We start from the raw sequence: 21,510 nt of genomic DNA on the forward strand, positions 1-21,510 counted from the left end.
ACTGCTGACTTACATTTTATACAGATTTGTTTTGTGCAAAAAAAGAAAGATTAAAAGCATGTTTTATAAAAAAAGTGCATTATGTATTCATTATTATCTAAACCTGAAAAAAGCAGTAAATGTTGTAATTAAGTAAATTTCATTCATACAAATGAGTAAATTCTGCTTGATTTATTTGTGAGACAACTTAAATTAAGAAAGCACATTCCACTAATAATATTAAATTCATCATGTGCCATAGACTAAATAATTTATGAATTTTTACTTAATTTATTTGGGTAAACTTCACAAAAAAAAACAACCTTAAAATCTACTCAAATATAATACGTGTAATATTGTTACCATAATTTTTTTAAGCAGATAGCATGTAATATTTTTTACAGTGTGTGTAGGCTATTTGACTGATTAGGCACGTATCTGAAGCCCAGAATGTTGTGTGTATCCCTTTAAATGCAAATGAACTGCACCCTGCTCCCTGGTTGCTACCTGTCCCCTTTCCAGAGGTTCGGATACTGTGGAGTGCAGCCTTACATGTTTGAACCGGAGTCGGACACAGGAAGCGGTTGGAACTTTCAAACTGGTCAAGAACTTTTCGACTGCACTTGGACATTTATGAATAGTTAGTGGATACATTTGGTTCTGTAGTTACATTGATTCAATTCATTGACTAGCATTTACAGTTAGTAGACTCGTTCTTTGTTAATAACTGAAATGTATATTTATTTATCTTTTGGTTTTATTATTTGTTTATTTATGTATTTCTGTTACATATTGTTATACATTAACAAAGCTCTGCAACAAAACATGACTGTGGCAAAGGGGGCGTGTTTTAGCGAGGTCTGTACGAAGACGGCGGGTTGGATAAAGATTGCTGTGAACAAGTTATATTGAACCGAGTTGTTGAGAGTGGTGTGAGCGCGGTGTGTTATTTTGTTTGTACCATGAGAGTTCTGAATAAACACGAGTTCCAATCACACCGACCCTGTCTCCTTCCTCCTTATTCTACGAACTTTGCTACGTTGACCAAAGGGAAGACGTACTTGCGGCTATAGTCGGTTACTTTTATGTTTTTCAGTGCTGGTATGTCAGTCAGTGGCGGCTTTTCCTTGACTAATAACATCCACTTCACAGCGACATTGATATAAATGTACTTTTTGATATAAATTCATGCTCTTTTGTCCATTCTAGATTAAATAAGATCTGACATTTCGGCATGTGACGTTATGATATGACATGCATAGCCAGCATGTTGTGCTTTTTAACCAATGATCAGATATTTATTTGACACAGCTATCAGTTGACCAGGGATCTCACGGCACTAGACGCTATGCTGCTGCGTTCCAATAACGATTCTAGAGCGTTTTTTTTACCGTTGCGCCGGACGCCAGAAAGGGGCTTAAAATCCGGACTGTCCAGCCAAAATCGGACATAGGGCCACCCTAACTGTAACAGTTTATCTTTTTTATGCTCATGTTTTTCTCTCTATATATCTCACTCTGCACATAGAAGTTCCATTTCAAGTATGAGAACAGCTAGATGCTGTCGAGATGCAGGTTTCAATGGGAGAGGTACTATCAGTGGGTAACTCCTGTCCTTGTTAATGAGTGCATTGTTTGTCTAAGAGCGCATCTTTGTCCTCTGGGATTTTTGGGTATCTATCCCTTACTTTTCCAAATTGAAGCTGGCAACTGCAGTCACCATTTGGAGCATTAGCACAATTCTTCATTAATGGGCAAAATAATTTTGGTGGACAGCCATTAATCTGAACTATGCATATATCTGGTCTAACAAAAGATGATAATGGCACATTCTGACCTCTTGGAAGGGCACTGATCCTCCAGAAAGCACTAGCAAACTCACTAATCAGTCTGGTGACAAACGTGATGGATCACTCTATGCTTTGTTGCTGTAAACTAATGCATCAACACCATTACAACAATGACTCCAATCTGTTGGTGACCTGCCTGAAGGTATATCTGGACTAAAAGTGCTGAAAATTGCTAGTGTGCCAAGATTATGGGCCCGGTCATCTAAAATAATTAATCTATTGTGCACTGTGCAGTTAGTGCTGGCATTCATCCATTCTTTTCTTTTCAAGAAAGAATTCATTCACTTGAAAATACGCATGTTCCAAATTCTACAAAACAATTAAAAGTTGAAGAAAAGTGTGCAAATTTTAAGAGCACTTTTCGCAGACTAATATAAATCAATTTTAAAAAATGCACTAACGTAAATGCACAGCATCTGTAAGTACCTGCTGCTATGCATTTTCTCAGAATTAGCCCAATGGCACTTTGATATTTGTGTTATTTTATTTGAACAGATTTCAATTTAAGTATGCCTAAAGCATCCAAAGACTACAACAACTGTATGTAATGTAACTTATTAACAAATGTCCATTTATAACACAGAGGATGGTCAGGAAAAAAAAAACTTTCCTTAAAAGTCATCAATTGAGAAATCAACTTTCCCTTGAGCTTTTGATATAAAAAGACAGCAAAATATTACAATAGTTTCAGAGCTGAAAATGGTCTTGTTAGTTAAATAAAAGCTTTTCTTGAGAGCTGGCTCATCAAACAAGAGATCTGTGAATTTGCTTTCCTGTGACACCAGAAAGCAGTGAAACGGTGCCTCAACGACTAATTCTGTAGCCCTGTCCACTGATTCGTGCATGCCATGTAATAGGTAAATAACATAGGCCTACGGTATAAGCGCTAAACTGGATCGAGCAACCAAGCAATAAATATGCCATTGAAGATTACAAAATACTGTGCAGTTCCTGGTTGTAATAGAACACATTAAGCTGACTTCGGATTCCAATATTAGGAATGTGGTTGAACATTAATTTGAATAAAGTTCCAGCTGTGGGCATACTGGTGAATTAAATCTAATTTATTTAAAGGGGGTAACACACACAGTTTCAGCCATACAAAGTAGTATTGTATCCTTCATTTCTCAAATAAGTATTTCATTTTCTCAGATGAAAGACAGATAAACGTACTGACTCTTCTGAAAACAGCTGAAGGAGTGCAGTGAGCGGAGCTAAATAGACACACTCATGCACACATAGTACATACATGACATTATCCCTTCCTGGATAACTTTCTATGTTAACGTTTGTACAATATTATACACCGAATGTCAACAAAACAAAGACATTTGATGCAGTTTCCCTCACCGGCTGCGATTACGACTCGTGACCGGGAACAAACAGTCACATTTGCAGAACTCTTGTTGCTGCCCCAGAGAAACAAAAACTGCATCCACTGTTACCTTAACAATAGGTTATTTGGGAAGCTGAACTGAACAAGGTGATCTTTCCCTGAAAACCAAAAACACACTTCTTTAGTGACATTGTTGATTTTGTGGTCTAAAAACGAAGCCCTGTCGGCAGCACCTGTAACCCGAACGAAGCTTGTTGAGCAGGAGTTCATCCGGGATAAGTGTCCATACAAGTAATTAACTAGTAATTAAAAAAAAAAAAAAAAAATTGGCCACGTTTAGCATGACAATCAACTCTTTAACATGAAATGCCTTGTTTCTAGCTGAGTAGCACATATCAGAGCACAACACTGACACTGACCACGATAAGGTCACTGGTTTAATTCCATTGGAATACATAAACTAATTAGCCTAACAAGCCAGACCCACATCAACATTTGGGTCTGGGAACTCACCATTGGCAGGGCTCAATCCGAGAGGCAGGATAAGCGGTTGTTTTTCAAATTCCCTCTGCAAACAATAGGATAATGTTTCAACCAACCAGAGCAACGAAGAAGGGGAAGCAAAGCTAGTTGATAGATTTAACTTTTGCTGTATCTGGCCAATGAAATCATATTATTCTTTAGTGTCTAAATGAAAAATACTAATGAAAACAACTAATATACATTAATTAAAAATTATCATTAGTTTTGTAAGAAAACACAAATTTTCCCTTTTACCTCAAAAACAGCTCTGTTTTCAGCAAGCCATTTCAGTGCATACGACTTTAAATGATAATTAGCTTTGCTCACCACGCCCCTTTGTTCTGTGGGGCTAGGAGTGTTGCCTTGGCAACAGTTGAGGGAATAATTTGGAGAATTTCAAAGGTCTTTGAGGGCACATCTGTGCAACCGTATGAAGAATGACGACCCCAATGAAGTTTGACAATTAAGTCTTAAGCAGAACATTTCTGCACTATAAAACCTAACAAAATTCACTAAATAAATTAATTAATGTTACCAAAAAAGTTAATTCAACTTAAGAAATATGTGTGATGTTAACTTAAAAACATATTATTGCAAACCTCAATCTAAATAAGTTACTAGAACTTTTTAACTCTAATGGTTTAAGTTACAGATATTTATTTAATCTAGTATTTTGCATCTATGGCTAATTAAATAACTAAAAGTTGATCAAATAAATAAATAAACAATAGTAAATACATCAATCTACTTCATATTAAGCCTATACCGTCTTACATTAAGCCCTTTTAAAGTAATTATATTTACTCATGTCAAAGTATCATCCCAGTGAGTTCCCGAGGCAACAAAATTTGCACCATTTCCCCTCCTTCAGTCACAGCAGGACGGCTCGCGCTACAGTCAAGAAAAACAACAGGTAAGCGTTTCAAACTTATTTATTCATATTTTGGGCATGTTTAAACGTGTTCCATGTTATTCTCGTACCTCTTTTATGTTTATCCGAAGATTAACCAGCTCAGTAATGTTGTGTGTAAAGTTATCTAGCAAACAATCTAACAGTTAACATCAGGAGCAAACGCGCTATCAGTGTTATCAACAGTAATGTTAACGTTTGGAGTTAAATATGCTGTTTTACACCCCAGTTTGTCATTGGGGAATTAAAAAAATATATATTTTTGTTGTGCTTTCTCACAGTCAGACAGATAAACGCTGACTTTTGAGACCGCTGGGCATCTTTCCACATCACTCTCGAGCCACAGTAACTAAAGCAAAAGGTAACGTTAATGCAAACTCACCCATTTCTTATATTATAACCGTTTCAAACATATTGTTAATCGATTTTCTTTTCCTTTATCATGTGTGATGCTAGTTAATTTGACTAAAGCAGCTGAAGCTCCGGGTTGAACTAAGTGACCGATGAGCATTTTAGATCCTGTTTAGCTAACGTTAGTTAACATTTTAAACTGTTATTTGTTCCTCATGACGTTTTCTCATTTGAAACTCACACTAAACATTGTTGCCATGCTTTTAAATCTTTTCAGAGCAAAGACGAAGGTGCAATGGCAGCAACATGGCTACAATACCATGAGTAAGTAGAATTAACATTGAACAAATCAATGGGATTTTGTACTGTGCAAAATACAAATTATACCGTTATGAACAGTTATTAAAATATAGAAATTGTCATTCAATTAAAATTTTTGGATGAATTGCTATTTTTGCAAATGTAATTATGACCAGAAATGTCTTTTAGCACAACTGGCAACTCTTCTGAAGCAATAATATTTTTTAAAAGCTTAAAGTCCAAAGTCCAGTCTATCTATCATTCAAAGTCATGTTTTATTGCTTCAGGAGAATACTGGTCAAGTTTTGAAAGTTCTGGTTATAGTCGACTTTCCTAATATGAACAGAAACATTTTATTTTGTGTTATATTTTCACTGGCAGTTATCCTGAAGTTGCCTTGGGTTTGTAAAGGTGTCAGGTAATTGGCAATGCTAGATTTGCAGTGGTTGAAAGAAGTCTTGTCATGAATCATAAAAATAAACTGTCCATGAATGTTGCTAAGTTGTGAGTTAAATTACCCTAATAATTTTGTATTTTGTCTTCAAGGACAAAAATGGCATTGATGTCCTTTGAACTACGATCCTGGCAGGTCTATTACTGTTTAAAAAGAAGAGTCAGCAGATGTTTTCAAGACACAAGGTAGGACACATGTCAAAACTACATTACATTCATTTAGCAACATGTTAACCTTTTAGCTGCCATCAGAATAAATGCATGGTGTGGGTACGGTGACTGATAGTTGCTCATTCAAGTTGTCTTAAATGAATAGTCCACTTGCCAATACAAATTCTGGCATGATTCATGAATTACTAACCCTCATGTTGTTCCAAACAAACAAATACAATCAGAGTTATATTAATACATGTCCTGGCTTTTCCAAGCTTTATAATGGCAGTTAATGGCAGCCCAAAATTTGTAGCCTAAAAAAAGTGCATCCATCCATTATAAAAGTGCTCCATATGGCTCCAGGGGGGTAATAAAGGCCTTCTGAATTGAATCAATGGGTTAGTGTAAGAAAAATATCCTCTCGTTATTCAAAACGCTTGTGCAACACCGGACTTCATCATCGCATCAATTATGTTCCCTATCAGGGAACTCGAACTGCGTCGAAACGCTGTGAGAACGCCTCTGCGTGATTGCGTCATGAAGCGCGTGACGAATCAGTCCAATCGGAAGACGGAACGTCATAGGCGGGTGACGTCATAGACCCGGAAATTATAAAGCACCCGCGAACACAAACAGAAACTAGCTTCTGTGCCTTCAGTAAGTCTGTCATATTTGGTGTTTTTGTCTGTCCTTAGTAAAAAACTAGACAGGAGTTTTCCACATTTGTTAAAGGGATACTTCACCGTTTTTTCATATTAAACTATGTTATTCCCTTAACTAAGATGAGTTGATACATACCTCTGTCGTCTAAGTGCGTGCACTTAATCTCTCTGACGCGCGGTGACATTCTGATAGCATTTAGCTTAGCACACTAATCACAGTTCATTCCTATGGTACCAAACAGAGATCAAGTTAGAAGCAACCAATCAACTCCACGTTTCCCCTATTTAAATACAGTTACACGAATAGTTGGACGATCAAGTATGGTGACACAAAATAAAACGTGGCGGTTTTTTAACCGAGTTAAAAAGGAGAACTATAATGTATGGCGGAATAGCACTTCTGAGAGTACTTCAACTCGGCGCAGTAAAAAGTCCCGGCCGAAACATCCTCCCTCACATCTCCCCCTCCTACTCTCATTTCCGTAAATAGAACCAACGTGATCTGCACTCCTGCATCAGTAGTAGTTTGAGCAGAGTTGACGAAGTACTAGTTTGTAGGAAGATAGTTTGAACAATCATGGTTATAATGTGCGTCGTAAAGGGTTGTGAGAACAAGGCGAAGGTATTTAGTGCCGTCATGTTTCACCGATTTCGGCGGAAAGCTTGGTTAGCTGCTTTGAACATTGATGCAACAACATCGCTGGAGATTCTGAAGAAATGGCGTGTTTGCTCCGAGCATGTCACACAGGCGGACTATAACTCCACAGGATTACGCCTAAAGGATTCTGCCACACTGACAATAATCAAAGCAAGAACACAACAAAGTGGATCATCACCTAACACTGTAAGTGTCCGTTTGCATGGTATTTGGTTGTCCTGAAGTGCAGGTGGCAGTAACCTTAGCTTATCAAACTTTTGTGGTGTTTAACCTAGTAAACACAAGTAACTTTGCTGCGAAATCAGTGCGCTTGTGAGACAGGCAATACAGAGTTTTTGACTGTTTGATGTACTTGAGAAGTGAGCTCAGAAATAAAAATGAAGTATAAGCCTAAGCCCGTAGTGTAACGTTATAACTTAGTGTCACCAAATCAACAGGCACTGTGTCAGCTTTCCAAGTGATCTTAAGTAAAAGACAAAAGCCAATATTAGTATACTTTAACATAGCAACGTTTAATATTACAGATGGAACATTCACGAGAACATCATAAAAACAAACAAACAGATTTTATGAGATGAACCTCTCAATATAGAAACCTGCAACCGCAGTGAGAAAATAAACATAAAAACTCCCCTTACACTATAGGCTTTAATGTCGATATGGTAATATGTGAAATGCTCGGAGCAAACACGCCATTTCTTCAGAATCTCCAGCGATGTTGTTGCATCAATGTTCAAATCAGCTAACCAAGCTTTCCGCCGAAATCTGTGAAACATGACGGCACTAAATACCTTTGCCTTGTTCTCACAACCCTTTACGACGCACATTATAACCATGATTGTTCAAACTATCTTCCTACAAACTGGTACTTCGTCAACTCTGCTCAAACTACTACTGATGCAGGCGTGCAGATCACGTTGGTTCTATTTACGGAAATGAGAGAGGGAGGGGGAGATGTGAGGGAGGATGTTTCGGCCGGGACTTTTTACTGCGCCTAGTTGAAGTACTCTCAGAAGTGCTATTCCGCCATACATTATAGTTCTCCTTTTTAACTCGGTTAAAAAAGTGCCACGTATTATTTTGTGTCACCATACTTGATCGTCCAACTATTCGTGTAACTGTATTTAAATAGGGGAAACGTGGAGTTGATTTGGTTCCATAGGAATGAACTGTGATTAGTGTGCTAAGCTAAATGCTATCAGAATGTCACCCCGCGTCAGAGAGATTAAGTGCACGCACTCAGACGACAGAGGTATGTATCAACTCATCTTAGTTAAGGGAATAACATAGTTTAATATGAAAAAACGGTGAAGTATCCCTTTAAATATATATAACATAAAAGAAAAAAAGAAAGAGAACAATGGCGAGTGAACAGCAATTCACTAGATGTGTTCATCCCTGCCCTCGTTACATCATGGGTGGGGATACACATTCTATGTGCGTTGTCTGTTTAGGAGTGCACCATGCCCAGGCAGCTCTCGAGGGGGCTGCTTGCAAGCATTGTGAGCGGCTTCCATTAAGAACACTGCGCTCCTGCCAGGCACTCTTCGAGGAGGGTGCATTGGCTCCTGTTCCCAGCGGCTCGGGTCCCACTGCTGCTGAGGTAGAGCGGTGGCTTTAGTCGTGGGGTTCACAAACGGATCTCACAGAGGGGTTTGAGATGGGCCCAGCCTTATCTCAGCCTTCACCTGTGAGATCCAGTGCCTCGTCTCTGGGTTTGGAAGCCCGCCCTGCGGTTTCTTCCTCCCCGGGCGGGGCAATGGTGCTCCAACTATCCAGCTCTGAGGAGGTGGACGTTGAGAGCATCGCAACTGAAGATTCGCCACTTCTGTCACCTGCTGGTGAGGAGCTAGTTGAGGTGCTCACGAGGGCGGTGGCCAGGTTAAATATTGACTGGCCGGTTGAAAGATCAGAGCCTCATCAAAGAAAGAGCAAATTAGATGAGCGCTTCTTACCGTCCCGTGCGGCAGAGCATCTACGTATAGCAATATACTAGGGCTGAAGCAGTAGGGTTATGGGGCGATGCCTAAGGTTGAAGAGACGCTCACGAGCCATCTCTCGCCTTCAGCCGTATCGTCCCTAAAAGCCCCAACATTACCCACCAAGCCATTAAAGACAACTTCGGCATGGTGGGTATTAATGAGCTTAGACAGTCAGCTGAATTAGCTCCCCGAGTGCAGTCGGGGAGGAGCTGCAGACGGAGACGTGAAGTCGGACACTTTCTACTTCCCGTGGTGACGCTTGCACTGCGTTTGCAAACTTTATCACAGCTGAAGTTAAAATAAATGCAGTATTTCTCAAATACACAGATGTTTCAAATGATATTTTCATCCAATACTTTATGTACTGTTTAATAAAGCGTCTATTTGGACAAGATTAAAGTTCAAATATAAACCTACACTATCAATGAAGTCTTGTCAATGGGTTTTATCAGTTTTAGTTTGATAAACATGACAATATAACATCGCGACAACATGAAAAGAGGTTTTACTGTTATAAATTAATGATTTTTGAGCATTAGCATAACATAAGGTTTTAGAATAAACACGAAACGCACGTGATCGCTGTCATGCGGTGAATCGGCCAATCGTGGATCAGCTGTGTCGTCATCAGAGCTCGAGCAGCCTCCTGCAGTCCCCCTTGAGAATCTGCAGCGGCTGCATCAGCGGCTACACTCGAATCGCTCTCGCGGTACTATGTTGACATACGTCACAGTCACGTGCCGTCAGCGCTGCCTCAAGTCGGACAATATTTCTAACCGGCATGCACCGCTTCAAGTTAGCCGCCGATCGGTCTGCGCAACGCTAGGTGAAGTCGAACAAGCCTGAGGTCTTCGAGGGGTAGGGCTGATCTGAGGACAGTCATTATCGTCAAGAAGGCCTCGTCGAAGAAGTCCTGATGCCAGACGGGTCAGGACGATGAGGGTGATCCCCTCCGAAGGAAGGCGGTGCTTACCTCAGCATTCGGTACCCATCTTCCTTTGGTGCCCTCAGGGGGCCATGCTGCCAACATTTAAATGTTATGACGTTTTTAAAACATGTTTGTGCTGTTTTATTTGGTGAAAAAGTCTGAAAAGATCATTTTAATGTTATATTTTTGAATATATTGCATACTGTATTTCTGATGTAAATGTGTATTTCAATAAATTTCTTAAGAATACCCTCCTGTTTGGTCATCATTTTGTACCAATGTTAGGTTGTGCTTAGTCTTATGTAACTTAAAGGGGTACTTCAGCGCTGGGAAGATGAATCTGTATTTAAACTGGGGTCATCAATGTAGTAGAAATGTGAAATTATTTTTTAATTTGGTGCCTTCTAGACTGAGAAAAGACAGAAAATGTATTTTTGACTCATGGGGATGAAATACTACAATTCCCAGAATGCTTCGCTTCCCTGTGAGGCCATTCCCAAAGCCACCAACTTGATTACTGTGACTGAGTTGGAGAAGACACTACAATTAAAAACTGAACATGTCTGTTCAATATAATGAGTGAGTCACCGCGTGAGTATCACAGCACTGAGCACTAACTGCAGGAGTCAGATAAATGAGCTGATGAATTCTCGTGATGAGAGTTGACGTATTCGCGACTACACTCGCAGCATACATTCACAACGCAAGTTAAGTCTGGCGCGTTTCAGTTCATGCCTTTGCAAGCTTAACTTTCATAGAAATTAATTCAAGAAGTTAAAAGATTTACATTGCTCACCATAGCTCCGTTTAAATGAGTGCCTGTAGCTGCCAGCTAAGCTCTGAGTGTGATCTCCCATCCCCCATGTGCCAGGGCTGGACTGGTAATCTGGCATACTGGGCATTTACCCGGTGGGCCGATGCACTTTGGGGCCGGTATATTGTTTTTAATTATTTTTTTTTTGTACCACTGACAACATGCAGCGACACCGGCCCAGTGGTTTGTCTTCTGAACTGACAAGCCGAAGCGAGAGAGACCTCCCCTCCTTAAGCGCTTTTTCTATTTATTTATTTATTTATTTATTTATTTATTTATTTATTTATTTATTTATTTATTTATTTATTTATTATTTGAGCGCATGGAACTGCAAAGGCGAATATCCGCACAGCACAGCCGCTGACGAATGTACGCTGTGTGTAAATACTGCTCTATGAACGGCACTGACTTATTTTGTTTTATACAATCGTGTGATATGGAAACATTACAGGTTCTGTGGTGAATCAGCTGAAAACAGCCGCGAGCATGTAGCCTATTCATGTCAAAGTAAAGTGGAAAACGGCATTATGCACAAACATTTCACTTTAGCAGAACCACAATTTACATTGCAGCTAACAGCGAAGAAATGTGGTTTTTTGAAAGAAACATTTATTAAAAATGTTGCCATATTACATAGTTTAATATTGCAGAATATAATTCACTTTTATAGAGGCTGTTTTTGTATTTTCTTGTATTTTGTATTTACTTTTTGTTTTTTTACTTACAAATCTAATATTTTATTATATATTTTTTATATAGTTTTAGAAACCATATACCCATATAATGAGGAGCAAGATTTTTACAGTCTATGTTTTTAACTCTGTGACTACCATGATCTTATATTTAAATGAAACTGGCCTACAGTTAAACTACAGTCTATAGAACTGTTTTAAAGTCTGGATCCCATGAATTAAGGACAAAGCTTTTTTAATAGATTTAATTAAATTTAATAGCCTCATGAAAGATAGATATCAGTGTCTTACTTAAATGACGTGTTAACTCTTGAAAAATATGATTGTTCAACCCAAAAATGTGATCATTTACTCACCCTAATCCAAACCAAAATGAATTTATTTCTGTGTAGCATAAAATAAAATAATTGGAGTCTGTTTTTTTGTTCATACAATATTCAAATGGTAGCCAAACCAAAATGGCTTGGTTGCCAACATTCTTCAAAACATCTTATTTTGTGTTTCACAGAAGTCATACAGGTTTGAAAGGACTTGACATCACTTAGTGAGTAAATGATGATGACGACAGCATTTAAATGCAGTAAATTTACTTTAATGCATCCTAGGTCAAAATCATCAGTGCTTTACTGCCAAACGCATTTCTGTGTGACAAAAAAGCAATATTAAGTTTATCTGCATTTGCAGCAAATTCGATAATATCTATAATTATTTGCCATTGTCCTAGTTTTATTTACATACTCCAATTTAAGGCCCCAACCCCAGCAAAAACATTCACGGGGAACTCATGGGCCGGATTTGCTGGGTATGTCAGAGCCGAATTTTAGCCCCAGTCCAGCCCTGCCATGCGCGGGTTCAAAACATGTGGAAATGGCTCCCTCTGCTGGCTTTAGTCTTTAGCCTTTGGTCAAACATTCCTCCTATGATGCAAATATCGTCAATTTGCGTCATAGGAGGAATTTTTCCGGAAATAAAATGCATAAATCTCTTGTCTCAGGGGGATATGAGGGGGGAAAGCACAATCATTTGAATATACTCCAGGGTTTCTATTGATACAAAGCCATATGGTAATCGCTGAAGTAACCCTTTAATCATTTTGAGTTTGATGAACTTAAACCATTTGCCACAATCGGTTTCCTAAAACCATTTAAGTAACCATGTAGTTGTTAAGACTTAGTTAGATTTGTTACCTGAATTCAAACTGAATAATAAAATTAACTTAAAATCTTAAGTTCAGTTTACTCTAATGATTGACCAGAACAACACTAAAATATAAGTTAATTTAACTCAATGTATATGAGTTTTCAGTACTCATACTTAATGGTTTTAAAACTTAATTGGTTTGAAGCGATCGGTTCCCTATATCGAGGGAACTCAACACTGCGTCGTCGAGTGACGACACTCTGGGAACGCCCCCAGCGTGACGGCTCTGAAGTATGAATGAAATCAGCCACCAAACCGATTGGTGCAACGTCGTGACGTAACCGGCGACGGCGTACGCGGAAGCTATAAGAAGGCGCCGCCCCAAACAACAGACAGTCTTTGCTCTTCAGCGAGGCGCTCTGTGTGAATATTGTTTGTCTATTTACTGTTGTCTGTCTGATTATCAGTCCCTCTCTGAGAAAGCATGGCAAGCGAGCAGTTTAGAAGGTGTGTTCATCCGTGCCCGCGCTTCATTACGGGCTCGGACACACACCAGCTGTGTGTGCAGTGTCTCGGAGCGCAGCACGCTCAGGCGGCGCTTGAGGGTGCCGCCTGCAGCGAGTGTGAGAGGCTGCCGCTCCGGGTGCTGCGCTCACGGCTGGCCGTCTTCACCGAAGGCGGTCAGGCTCGCGAGCCCCGTGGGTCTGGTCCCGCGTCTGTTGAGGCAGCGCGGCGGCGTAGATCCTGGGGCTCACAACTGGATCTCGCGACGGGAGGCGGGCATGCTGAGGCATCTTCCCAATCCTCGTCCGATGATTCAGACGCTCTTCCGCCTCGTGAGGAAGCCCGCGCTGCGGCTTCTTCCCACGAGGTCGATAACCCAGTGCTGATGCTGTCTGATTCCGAGGGATCAGATCAGTTCAGCCTGGAGGCGGGCGGAGTGCAGGTGAATTCACCTCTTCACTCTCCCGCTCAAGAAGAGCTGGTGGACGTGCTGACACGTGCTGTGGCCAAACTCAGTATCGACTGGCCACAGGAAGAGGTGGAAGTCCAGCCTGTGAGCAGGTTGGATGGACGCTTCTTCAAAAAGCGTGCTCAGCCGCCACGCAGGGGCTTGCCGTTTTTCCCGGATTTGCACAATGAGTTGTGCAAATCATGGGGAAAACCATACTCATCGCGCCTATCGACACCCCCAGTTCTTGACTTCGGGTGTGTCGTGGGTGCGGCTGAGGCTGGTTATGGGACGCTGCCTCGCGTCGAGGAGGCACTAGCGAGCTATCTGTCTCCCGAGGCAGCAGCGTCCCTGAAAGCCCCTGTCCTGCCCACCAAGCCATGCAGGGACACGTCGTCCCTGGTGGGCAGGGCTTATCGAGCGGCCGGTAGAGCTGGTAGTTGCCTGCACACCATGGCGGTACTGCAGGCATACCAAGCTGAGCTCCTCAAAGAGCTCGATGAGGGAGAGGGTCCGTCTCCGGACGATATTACAGAGCTGCGGAAAGCTACCGACTTGTCTCTCCGCGTCACCAAAGAGACGGCCCGTGCTATCGGCCGCTCTATGGCTGGCATGGTGTGCCTGGAGAGGCACCTTTGGTTAAACCTGTCGGGGATGAAGGAGAAGGAGAAATCCTTCCTTCTGGATTCCCCGATAGCTCCTGTGGGTCTCTTCGGCGACGCAGTCAATAGCGTTGTCGAGAGATTCCAGGAGGTGAGGAAACAGTCGGCGGCTTTCCGGCAGTATCTCCCTCGCCGCCAGGGGCCTCCGGTAGCCAGCAGGGAGGTCTCTGGTGGCCAGTCCCGGCCCTCCACCAGCGCCCACAGACAGGCGCAAAAGGAGAGCGTCGCTTCCCGCGCCCCTCCCGAGGGAGCCTGGCAAAGGAGGCGACGTTCTCGCCAGAAGTCTTCTAAGCCGAAGGGCGACTTGAGGGAAGTCCTTCAGGCGAAGAAGGCTTCTGGCAAGCGGTCCTAGCTGCGGCGGGATCGCTCAGAGCTGGCCCTCCCGGGGGCGGACGACCGAGGTCGTTCCGAGCCCGCAGCTCTGGGGAAATCGATGTTGTGTTCCCGCCGTTAACAACGCTTCGGGCCTCATCGTTTTCCCGCGTACGTGCGCTGTCCCAGCCGCCTCAAAATCGACCTGCGGCGGGGCAGCGAATGCGTGCGCACACCGAAAATCCTCCCCGACTAAGCTCTGCCGGGTGGCCGCTTCAGGGGGTCGGGCAGGGGGTTCGGTGGGTACCAGAGACCAGCCTCGAGAGGCTGGTTCCCCTAGTAGAATATATCGGCGCATGGATGTGCCTCCCGAATATTTCTGCTTGGGTCCTGAGTACAGTGGGAAGGGGGTACAGATTGCAGTTCAGAGTTCCACCACCGAAGTTCAGCGGGGTGGTCTGGACTGTGGTCCCCCCGGCCCAGAGGCAGGTTATGGAACAAGAAGTACAGTCTCTGCTGGTCAAGGGGGCGATAGAAAAGATCCCTCCGCCAGACAGGGAGTCGGGCTTTTACAGCCGTTATTTCATTGTTCCCAAAAAGGGTGGAGGCTTACGTCCAATATTAGATCTGAGGTACTTGAATCGGTCTCTGAGGAGATTCAGGTTCAAGATGCTCACAATTCAAATGATCGTGAATCTGATCCAGTTCGAGGACTGGTTCGTCACGATAGATCTAAAGGACGCATACTTTCATGTCTCCATCCTTCCTGCCCACAGGAAGTTCCTGAGGTTCGCTTTCGGGGGCGAAGCGTACCAATATCGGGTGCTTCCTTTCGGTCTAGCTCTTTCCCCTCGCACCTTCACGAAGTGCATGGATGCAGCTCTGGCCCCTATGAGGCTGCAGGGCATCCGTGTGCTGAATTACATCGACGACTGGCTCATTATGGCAAAGTCGCGCGAGATGGCGATTCGGCATCGAGATGTCGTTTTAGCCCATCTCAGGTGCTTGGGGCTGAGACTGAACACGGCCAAGAGCGTGTTGATACCCGCCCAGAGGACTACGTTCCTCGGGGTGGTATGGGACTCAACCTCGATGCGAGCGAGCATGTCTCCCGCACGGGTGGGTTCTATACTGGCGGAGGTCTCAAGGGTGAAGCTAGGCCACAGCCGCACTGTGAAGCAGTTTCAGAGACTGCTGGGACTCATGGCAGCAGCATCCAACGTAATTCCCTTGGGTCTGCTATACATGAGGCCCCTCCAGTGGTGGCTAGGAACCAAGGGGTTTTCCTCGAGGGGAAAACCTTTCCGTATGATCAGGGTAACGCGCAGATGCCTTCGTTCCCTCGTTATATGGAAGGATCCGAGGTTCCTGTCCCAGGGGCCTGTGTTAGGAGCGTTATGTTGCAGGAAGATCCTTTCAACAGACGCCTCCCTCACGGGCTGGGGCGCGGTCATGGAAGGCCGGTTCATGAGGGGTTCGTGGGGACCCCAACATTCCTCCTGGCACATAAATTGCTTGGAAATGTTGGCGGTTTACAAAGCTTTGAGGAGCTTTCTCCCAGACCTTCACGGCCACCATGTCCTGATACGATCCGACAATACGTCGGTGGTATCGTATCTCAATCACCAGGGGGGTCTGAGGTCACGCCCACTATGCAAATTGGCGCTTCAGATCCTCCTGTGGTCCCAGGGGAAACTGTCGTCTCTCAGAGCGATGTATGTCCCAGGGGACCAGAACCAGGGAGCGGATGTCCTGTCGAGGCAGGGGCTGAGGCCCGGGGAGTGGCGGCTCCATCCAGAGGTGGTGGAGGCCATGTGCGAGAGGTTCGGCCCAGTGGAAGTGGATCTGTTTGCTTCCGTAGAAACGACCCACTGCCCACTGTGGTTCAGCCTCAGGCCTCCGGCCCCGTTAGGGCTGGATGCCATGACACAGACGTGGCCGAGGCAGCGTCTGTACGCATTTCCCCCGATCATTCTGCTCCCGGGAGTTCTAGAGCGAGTCCGCCGGGAGGGCATCAGCCTCCTATTAGTGGCACCCCGGTGGCCGTCCCGAGCTTGGTTCTCCGACATTGTGGCACTTCTAGACGGGACCCCGTGGCAGGTCCCTCTGAGGAGGGATTTGCTGTCTCAGGCAGGGGGTGTGATTTTCCACCCCAGGCCAGAGTTGTGGAACCTTTGGGTCTGGCCTCTGAGGGGGCACAGTACCTAGAGGAGGGTCTGCCACAAGAGGTCGTTGAGACCATTCTCAGCTCTAGGGCTCCCTCTACGAGGAAACTGTATAGCCTAAAGTGGAATGTCTTTACTAGCTGGTGTAGAGAAAGGGGGGTGAACCCAGTTGACTGCGCAATCGCTTCAGTACTGGAGTTCCTCCAAGACCGTTTCTCCGCCGGTTTGACCCCATCCACTCTGAAGGTGTATGTGGCAGCCATAGGGGCTTTCCACTCGCCTTTGGAAGGGGGCCCTTTGGGTAGACACCACTTGGTTGTGCGTTTTCTCCGTGGGGCTAGGAGATTGAGGCCTGCGGCTCATCCCAGAGTCCCGGCTTGGGACCTGGCGGTGGTTCTGGAGGGGTTGGCTGAGGCCCCCTTCGAACCATTGGAGTCGGCTGAGGCGAGAAATCTGACCCTGAAGGTAGCATTTCTCCTCGCCATCACTTCTCTGAGGAGAGTGGGGGACCTCCAGGCGTTGGCGGTCACGCCTACTTGCTTGGAGTTTGCCCCGGGCGGGGTGAAGGCTATCTTGCATCCCAGACCGGGCTACGTGCCCAAGGTCCCTTCTTCAGGGATGGGGTCGGTATTTCTTCAGGCTTTTCATCCTCCGCCTCACGCGACGGCAGAGGAAGCTAGGCTGCACCTGCTCTGCCCGGTTAGGGCATTGAGGATCTATCTAGACAGGTCAGCTCAATGGAGGAAATCGGACCAGCTTCTGGTGTGCTTTGGCCCCCCTAAGAAAGGGTTGCCTGCGGCGAGACAGACTATTAGTAACTGGATCGTGCAGACGATAGCCACGGCTTATCGGGTGCGCAATATGCCTTCACCCATGGCCGTGAGGGCTCACTCTACGAGGGGCTTGGCCTCCTCGGTGGCCCTCCTTTCGGGAGCCTCACTTATTGAGATTTGTGAGGCGGCGGGTTGGGCTAATCCACACACCTTTATAAGATTTTATAAGCTGGACCTCCCGGCTACGCCGGGTGCTAGAGTGCTTGCGTCCTGAGTGTGCCTGGGATCCAGCTTCACACCAGGATGGGCGTGTCTCGGTGTGGCATAGTGGGTATTGACGTTCCCAGAGTGTCGTCACTCGACGACGCAGTGTTGAGTTCCCTCGATATAGGGAACGTCTCGGGTTACTATTGTAACCCTTGTTCCCTGAGAGGGAACGAGACACTGCGTCTCGTCGCCACACCTACACGTAGAGCGCTCGCTTCATCGCAAAGGCTGTCTGTTGTTTGGGGCGGCGCCTTCTTATAGCTTCCGCGTACGCCGTCGCCGGTTACGTCACGACGTTGCACCAATCGGTTTGGTGGCTGATTTCATTCATACTTCAGAGCCGTCACGCTGGGGGCGTTCCCAGAGTGTCGTCACTCGACGACGCAGTGTCTCGTTCCCTCTCAGGGAACAAGGGTTACAATAGTAACCCGAGACGTTTCCTCAAATAGTTTGAGTTACCGTAACTTGTTGGGTTTTACAATGTGAATGGATAGTTAATGTAATGTCACTTTACTACATTACTAGCAGGGTAATGTTAGCGACGAATGCTATTTGTTTACTAATGTATACGTTATTTCATTGACAGATTGATGTTACAGCTAATGGGCATGAAAACGTTTTGTTTTTTTCTGTAAATGTTGGCTTGTCAGTGATGCGTAACATTATCTATATAGTGTAATAACTGTTGCAACACTTCTTTTTTTTTTTTTTTTACATTACTACTTAATCAGAAACAGACACCATTATAAACCATCTACCAAAGTAAGCTTAGTGTAGTGTCACTCCATTAACTTTATCACCAGCGTACACAGCTCTTGTTCATTATAGACTAGGGATGCACCGATCCAATACTCGGGATCGGTATCGGCTCCGATCTGCCATTATTTGCCGGATCGGGTATCGGACAGACAGGACCGATCCAAATTCGATACTGTGCGCATAATATTCTGTGTTATTGTTAAGCCCCAGCGCCCCACAAAAGGCACAAAAACCTTATAAAGCATCAACGATTCATGCACTATATTATAAGTGTTCTGAAGCCATTCCATCGTTTAATGCGAGTACAGATTAGTTCACGTCAATGCTTCCCTCCACTGCGGCTGTCAGTCACTCTCCATTCAGCTTTAAACTGTCACATTCTGTTACGACACTCAACACGATGAAACTTTCCAAGATTATTTATTGTTTCTGTTTCTCAAAATGGTTTGATCTGGTTTCTCAAAAAAATGGCTATCTGCTGGCGTTTATTGCTGTAAACCGTGTTACTTTCTACCGGGTGTCAGTTAGATCACAACACTGGACTAATTATTATATTGTTTTTCACACACAGTAACTAAAATGTTAAACTGTTAAAATAAACGGCTTATAAGAATACTGCGTAAATATACTAGGCGTCTATATCTTGTTTTAAACTTCTCAATGCGGACGAAGTGCGGCGCGCTGTGAGCGTCTATGACTGTGGCTGTGAGCATGTGACTCCGTGTTGCTTCAAGCGCATCATCCTGCGCACGGGATGCACATAAGCGCTTTGTGCCGCTCTGTATTATGCTACTGTTGCGCTATGAAAGCCTTATTAATAGCCTTTCTTGTTCTGATCTATATGTTGCTGCCTCATTAAAAATATGCACTATACATTTAAAATAAATGCAATTTCTTAGTATATAGGCCCTATTTCTATAAATATATTTACTTGTTTTTCATGAATATATTTTGTGTAACATATTTTACCAGATTTACAGCTACAGTTATTCACTTTTGTGGTTTCCTTTATTTTTTCCCAACTAAATGTTTAGATTTTATACAATTATTGTGCACTCGTGATTTTATAACTTTTGCTGCTGTATTATTCACTAATCTAATGTATTCAATTCTACACACTAAGGCTTAGAAATTCTACATAGACAAAACTGCATTGGTATCGGATCGGTTTAGTATCGGTATCGACCGATACTCAACATTTTTAATATCGGATCGGTTCTGGAAAAATGGTATCGGTGCATCCCTATTATAGACATGGATTATAAGAATTATATTGAGAACGTCTCACATAGAAAGCACGCCATAATGTAATTTATCCTGTAAACTTTAGACGCATTCATCATGAAGCGTCCAAGCAATTTACAAAGATTAATATAAAGGTTAATAAAACTTTACACTCACTTCTTCTAGAGATTCAGCACAAACACAAATAGTTGTGACAGGCACTTTTTTCAGAAGCATCTTCTTAGCAAAACCTGCTTGATACTGACACTCGTTTATAAAGCAGTCTGGTGAGAAATGATTCGTGCGAACATGAAAGTATTGACGTTGATCGGGGTAATATTCCCTTTAAAACAGAACTCAGCCACTGCGTCTTGAACTGTTTGGATTAAGGAACATCAGAATGACTGTTGTGTTCATTATTACACCCAAGAACAGAACACAACAATTACTTAGATGCTATTCTGCTCCAGCTTATCAACAATGGTGGACTATGACAGCTCGCTCAGGGTTGGTCTGTGTCACTCCTGGGGTGGGACACTGCTGCCAATTAACAATCATGGGAGGTGGCGTCCGACCGTGTGACGTCACAGCGAAAAACATATAAGGAGATTAAAAAAAAAAAAAACTGGATGGATTTTTATCATTGCCTGAACAGAGTTTGTTTTTTCCAGCTAACAATCATCAAAGAGATGGTAGACTACCCTGGCTGCAAAATAAATGTGCTGCCGCTAGGGTGAGTCTAGATTTCTAGGCTATTAACTAATTCAAACTTTGAATGCAATGCAATTTACGTTGAATACAAGCATCTGCTATATACATTTTACTTTAATCTTGACAAAAGATACCAGCCCTTAATTTTTGAAGTTTAATTTTTCTAATGTCCCTTATAATTTATGTCTGGCCTTCAAACTGTTTGTGTGGCACATTTTGCTAATTGTTAGGTAAATATGTCCCATTGTAATAAACACATTGACTGAACATAAGCTGCTATGAATGGAAGGGGCATTGCACTTGTAAAGAGAGTGTTTATATAAAAGACACAGCAATATAAAAATAAAATAAAAAACAACATCTGTATAAAAATGAGAGAGAGAGAGAGAGAGAGAGAGAGAGAGAGAGAGAGAGAGAGAGAGAGGAAATTGTTTTCTTTCTGCAAAAAAAACAAAAAAAAACGCATTATAATATAAGTAGAAAGTATAACATTTGTTCTATGTCCATGTGGAATTGATTCGCAATGCATTTGGAATTCTATCAATTTTAATATACTTATGTAAAAAATAAATAAAATAAAATATCCAGCATACATCAGAATAGATCTACATCAAAGTAGAAAAGAGAGCATTACGATTCTTATAAGTATCTCACTTGTTTGCCGTCACGTTTGATTACATACACAAAACTGTGTTTGCTCAGATCAGTCTTGCATGCTGCATTCAGATCATTACCTCTGCTGTTCCACTATGTTAGAATCCACAGCCTGTTACACTGGTTCATAGAGCTGATGAAAACAACTTCCTTCTTTCCCATTCAGAGATGTCAGAGGAGATTAAGATTTGTCTCACGTGTGGCCGATATGAGTTTTCTGCAGGACGAGCAGCAGTCAGAGAGATGGAAAAGGCCATTAGTTTTGATTTTGAAGAGGCCTCCCTTTATGCACTGCCTCATAC

General features: G+C 43.2%; 1 long non-coding RNA gene across 1 annotated transcript; it reads left to right on the top strand.

Moving 5' to 3' along the window:
• The first annotated feature begins 4,873 nt into the window (after positions 1-4,873).
• LOC137092388 (uncharacterized) lies at positions 4,874-21,510 on the top strand. Its single transcript, XR_010908262.1, has 4 exons — positions 4,874-4,957; positions 5,225-5,271; positions 5,794-5,886; positions 21,375-21,510. It is a non-coding gene; the product is annotated as an uncharacterized lncRNA (long non-coding RNA).

This window comes from Pseudorasbora parva, chromosome 11, assembly GCF_024679245.1.
Source record: "Pseudorasbora parva isolate DD20220531a chromosome 11, ASM2467924v1, whole genome shotgun sequence".
Taxonomy (NCBI): Eukaryota; Metazoa; Chordata; class Actinopteri; order Cypriniformes; family Gobionidae; genus Pseudorasbora; species Pseudorasbora parva.